The sequence below is a fragment of the Choloepus didactylus genome, chromosome 26, assembly GCF_015220235.1.
Source record: "Choloepus didactylus isolate mChoDid1 chromosome 26, mChoDid1.pri, whole genome shotgun sequence".
Taxonomy (NCBI): Eukaryota; Metazoa; Chordata; class Mammalia; order Pilosa; family Megalonychidae; genus Choloepus; species Choloepus didactylus.
This window is the reverse complement of record NC_051332.1, coordinates 539,918-546,151: the sequence shown is the minus strand read 5'-3', so window position 1 is coordinate 546,151 and position 6,234 is coordinate 539,918. Positions and strand designations below refer to the sequence as shown.

General features: G+C 37.4%; 1 pseudogene; it reads right to left on the bottom strand.

Moving 5' to 3' along the window:
* Window positions 1-1,438: 1,438 nt before the first annotated feature.
* Window positions 1,439-2,833, bottom strand: LOC119520867 (annotated as a pseudogene).
* Between the last annotated feature and the right edge of the window lie 3,401 nt (window positions 2,834-6,234).

Genomic DNA, 6,234 nt, shown 5'->3' with positions numbered 1-6,234 from the left:
GCATTTTGCACTCTAACTCAAATCCAATATTTTGTATATATTCCAGATTATTCAAAAAGTATTACTGTAGGTTTAAACCATATGGGACAACATATATAAACTATCCAACAATTAGGAAGTAATCCACTAAGTTCATGGTTTAATGGACTAACTTGTAATCAGAAAATTGGAATCTTGGGATTTATTTCTACTATATTAATTGTTTTTGTAAACATTTTAATTAGTGTGATTTGTTATTGTTGTTGCTCATGTCTTATACCTACTTTCACTCTGTAAACCTACTGTAATCTCTTACATGTAGTGATGACAAATGAAAACCTGTCATCACTGCCTTATGCTTCATATTTTGTTTGACCCAGGGGTCATATGTGTAATGTATGGATCAAACCAACATGAATCATAAGCAGATAGCAGCCCTGAACATCAGCATGTTCCAGCCAGTCTGCAAGGGAATAAGCACCAAAGTTACATATAACAAGGGAAGTCACTAAAGCCTAAAAGAATTTACCTGGTTTTTCTGATAGTAGTAAAGGGATCACCTGTGTCTCTGCCAAGGGGTAGGCTCCCCCACTGCAGACATGTCAGTGAAAGTAAAGGGAGTCTTTGTGATCATCCTAAGGAATTAAACCTTCCTTGAGATGTGCAGCAAAGCACTTCTACTCATGGACAAATTGCCATAAACACCAGACTCAGTCTCAGGAAAAGTTGGAGGTCTCACTCAGGAGAGGAAGCTCTGCTTCAGATGGTGTGCACATGAATACACTGATTGGCTAAATACCTGGGACCTCCCCAGCCAGTAGTATCAGATGTGGGGTTTTCCCTGGTTTGGTGAATTTTTCTCTTCCTCTCTTTTGTCTGTTGGGCAGACCCCTTTACTTTTCACTATTGTATCATTAATGTTAAATTTTTGTAATCCTGGTTTGCTTAGTTTTCCTTTTCATTTCCACTATTGTAGCATTAATATTAAATGTTTGTAATCCTGGTTTGCTTAGTTTTCCTTTTCATTTCCACTACTGTAGCATTAATATTAAATGTTTGTAATCCTGGTTTGCTTAGTTTTCCTTTTCCTTTCCTTTGTCTGCTGGACAGACTGCTTTGACTACTGGGCAGACTGCTTTACTTTTTTTGTTTATATATTTGTGCAGTTTTTATTCAATTTTACATCCTGATTAATTAAAAGAGCAGTGAGAATTATGCTTTACAACCATTGCATTATTAATATATCATTGTGATGTGGCTTTACAATGATTATATGTAGAGAAAGAAATAACATTAAAATTAAGATAATAACAACATGTGCAAATTGAGCACACTACCCTGACAGCCTTTAATAAGAAGCTTTTTGATTAGGTGATGGCTGATATTGCTGCATGCAGATCCATCACTGCTTTGAAGAATAAGCTATGAACAGCTCCATTTATTTTTTTTTAAACCCACTCTACTGGCCCACAATGTCCAGAAGAATCCTTCAGTAATCTCCACTCATATCACTTGCAATCATTGTGTCCAGGGTCTTCTGAAGCATCTGAGTGAATATATGTTTTATTTGTACAAGATCAGTCTCACTCTGAGTGACCACAATTCTGAGCAGGGTGGATTCATATGTGCCAGTTCCTTTCATAGACTAGTACAGTCTCTCAGCAAAGAAGGCAGGGCGGTTCAAAGCAAACTGTAAGATGGCATTCAAACCACTTTCAACCTATATTGAAAACTCGCAGCTAACACTGCTGAACAAATCTCAATTAACAATCCTGGAATAAGCCTCCAGGGTAGTTCTCAGCTGAGGAAAGATTCTTGTGGCAAGAATCATATTAAAGGAAGTTTCATCCATTGCAAGCCTGCCCTCACCTACTTGACAGAGATGTAGAGCATCTCCATGAGCCATTTGATGATTCACATTCTGGTTCTCTTCATGGTTTCCTAGGCACAAGGATACAAGTAAATGTTCAAAATGCCCTGATGTATCTGATCTAATGTCCTTTTCAAGTTCTCATCCAAATTCTGATTGACAACTGACAATTTCTCCGATTCCCTGTTTTGTTCTTGGGCAAAAAATTTCATTCAAGACACATTCCTGAGTTTCAGCTCCCTTCATTGCATTCCATAAACTCCAGGCATCATAATATATAGATGGCATAAATAGCAAGGATCAGTTCTTCCATATTTCCACTTAACACTGATTTGAGATCTTTGACTAAATCCTGGCCATACATTGTCTTAAAACCTGTATTAAATTTTTGCCTTTGAACATCAGAGCAGTTGGTCACATCTATAATTGCCTGCTTCTCTGTCCCAAAACCCTTCATTGCTTTTCAGAGAATTTCTGCATCTTTCAAGGCATCAAAGTTAGCAGCTGATTGGATTGTTCCTTGGGTGCCCTGAATCATTGCAGCAGGCTGATAAGGGTAGGGAACCTACCCTACAGGATACTGAGAAAGCACCTACCTTCCAGGAAAGCCACCTGGTATGGGGATCAGTACTGGGCCACTGTCATAGGACTGTTAGAGTGGCTATGGGTAGCCAGAAAATCCTGCTCCACCTGTTGGGGTTCCAAATCAATCCCTTGCCTATGGGAACTCCAGGATAGGGTGGAGCCCTTTTTGGTGCTGGAGCACCAGGACAGCTTCTCAGAGCTGGATAACCTCCAGGGGTATGGTAGCTTCCAGCTCCTGGGTAGCTGCTAGTTGGTGCTTGTATACAGGCATCTCATCCCATGGGAGGAAAGTTACTAAGATAAGGATATGGACCAGGAAGGTGAAAAGATGACTCCTGACCCGCAGGAGGATATCCAGGGAAAGGTAGGTAGGTAGCTAGTGAGGGGATATCCTGGGTATGATATTCGGGAAAATAAAACATGTCCCTGGTAATTTTTATAAGGGTTAATGCCTTTGAAGAAATACATAGAAATAGGGTTTTATAGAAAATATAACTTTCTTCAACAGAGTCTAGCAGACATTCAAATGTAGCTATAGGTGCTATAAGGAAAATTTAAAAATGCTTCTTCACTTCATTTCACCATTTGTACCAGTGAAGGTCGTGTAGCATAGTAAAGTTTCAAGCATCATTCTCCTCATACCATGTAATTTTTGTCATTTCTGAGTACTACCATTAGGATTAGTTATGTAACACTTTTCTTTATGTAAATATTATTCTTAAATTAATTCTGTAAGTATGATTTACCTCACTTCAATAAATGGAAAACTTGAAGCAGTTTTCTTAGCATAAATACAAGGTAATGTTGAAATGAATATATAACTATTAAAATAAAGAATACTTTCCAGGTGCCACAGAAATTCTCTTGTAGGGCAACGTAAACACATAATGGGAAAAAAATGCTATAATGATGTGAGAGTGACCTTCTGGAGTCACATATACCTGGATTAAACCCTGGCTTGCTTGCTTTTTTTAAACTTTTGATTATGGAAAACTTCAAACATATTCAAAAGTAAAGATAATCACATAATAAACTCCATGGACTCATCATTCAGCTGTAATATTTACCAATTCAGACCCAATCTTGTTTCTTCAATGTTCTCACTCACTGTCCACCAACTACACCACTGGATTATTTTGAAGCAAATCCCAGACTTCATATCATTTTTACCCATATATGTGTCAGAATACATCTCTATAAGCAAATTTTAAGAAACAAAATAGAAAGTTTATTTTAAAACTATAACTATATTATCACACTGAAAATTAGCAATAGGTCCTTAATAACATTAAATGTTTCTTTGTTAAAATTTCCTAGTGTCTTTTAATATTCTTATTGTTTTATTTTTCTATTTTAACTTCTTATTATAGAGAATTTTCCACATATTTAAAAGTAAAGAAAACAGTATTAGGTTGAACAACATGACATTGATGATAAATTGATTTGACCTATGAAAACAGCAATTTTTTTGTGGTTCAACCTAATATAAGGAATATCCATGAGGCCTTCATATTTAGTTTCAAAAATTGTCAAGTCAAGATCAATCCTATTTTATTTCCACCTCAACCTATTTCCCCTTTCCCCAGATTATTTTAAAGCAAACCCCACACATAATATCCTATTATTCATAAGTACTAAAGGGTTCCTTAAAAACATAACCATAATACTAAAACTGTACTTTCAAAATTGCTTATGTCCCTAATACCATCAAGTTTCAGTGTTCAACTTTCCCAACTTTTCTCAAAATATTTTTTGACAAAAACATATTTACAAAAACAGTAACATTGTAAGAGCATCATGTCCTCTTTCCTGATAGCTTACTTATTTGAAGAGATCCACACCAGCATCCATGCTCAGTTCACTTTCCTAGTGCATTTGATGATAGCTACTATTGAATTCTGATGCATTTGTGCCTGGCCCATGTAAAGCAATTCATATCCCATACCTCATTCAATGTTCAAAACCTATCATAACAGTGAGGGAACAGTTCAAAAATCATAATAAATACCAGGGCAAGCAATTGCGCTTATTTCTTATTCCCAAACCCTGCACTACTAGCCACTATCCTGCAGCTGCTAGTTAACTAAGTGTTTAAAAAAGAGCACCTATGACCAGTGATAATAGAGTACTCATTAGGCAAGGGAATTCAGCAGAAAGGTATTAACTTTAGTGTCTCCAATTTTACCTATGTGGCAAGAATTCAACCCATCCACATACTATGCCTAGTAATCCCTCTAATTGTCTCGTAAATACCTCATATTTAGTAAGACATAGTTATGACTCAAAAAATAAGCTTGCCCCAGAGTACTGTAATATAACCTGTAATGCACACTTTGCACCTTGTTAGTGTCTATAAGAAGAGCTAGTCTGTGGAGTCCAATTTACTAGATTACAAGACTTTCTGAATAGTGTGCAAAATAGCCATACAAAAGTCATATTCCTATCAAAAGGCATAGTTCCCAACTCCCATTTTTTGCAAAACCTAAACTCAAACTTTGTACCTGATTTCCTAGCTAATAAATTGCATGATTGAATTTGAATATCCTTAATAACTGATAAGGTTGAACATTTTTTGTTGTTATTGAGCATGTTTGTCCTACAGAAAGACACTGGAAAAGTGGGAATTGGATAGACTCAGGCAGAAAAGGTGATTGTTATGGAAGGTGGCATTTGAGAAAATTTAGCAGGCTGTTCTGGTGAATTCAAACACAATCCTACTACAAATCTTGGGAGATGACGTTGGATTTTGATCAAGTTTCTATGATGGTATTTGATCAGATCTCCCATAATTCAGGCCAGAGTTTTCCACAAATTGTAGTAGAGTGAGATGAAAACAAAGAGGTAATCTTCAAGGAAACATAAGCATCTGAGTCCTCCTATAAAAATGACTTGTTCCCATATCTCCTGCATGTTGGAATCTTGTTCAACTAACACTCAACAACGAGTTGATCTCTCTTCAAAACTCAAAATCACCAGGCCCTGACATACCTGAACCTCACATCCAATGAGCTCTTGGATGAAGGTCTGAAGTTACTATGTATGACATTGGCCCACTCAAAGTGTTCTCTACAGAGGTTGTTGTAAGTCTCTTCTCCCTTTTTCCCATGGAACATCTCCATCTTAGGTCTAGGTCTGTGCAGAGAAGGGCACTTGTAAGACCTAGACTTGGCAGTGTATTAGGTCACCCATATGAACATCCTACTGATGTAAAGAAATGCTTCCCATATTTGGCACCAGATAGATAGATTGCTTGTGTGTCCTGCCTTTTTCTTGCTGTTCCTTTGTGGCTGGGTTTACTAGCACTCAAGATTGAGGAAAAATAACAAAAAAAGGTGATAGCTGAGAATTCACTGGCTTTGGGGGACAGTGAAGGGGTCTGGTTTTGGAAATCCTCTCACCATCTTGCCATTTGTGTGATGTTTCTGCAGTTTGGAAAATTGTCATCTCATAGATGCCTGCATCAAGGATCTTGCTTCTGTTCTAATCGTCAAGCAGAGGCTGACACAACTGTGCTTGGCCAAAAATGACATCAGGAATGGAGGGGTGAAACTTCTGTATGATGCCTTGAGATACCCCAAATGCAAGCCACAGACCATAGTGTAAGTACTTCCTGGCTGCCTTACTGTGGGCATACAAACAGAAAATTGTATACACATACAAAGATGCACACACATCCTGGATCCATGTAGGACAGATATGACCACTTAATACCTCTAAATGCCTCAAAATGATTACAACTGGTAAGACCCTGCTGGGAATTAGGGAAAGAACAGATAAAAGCAAGGAGAGGTGTTATTGTT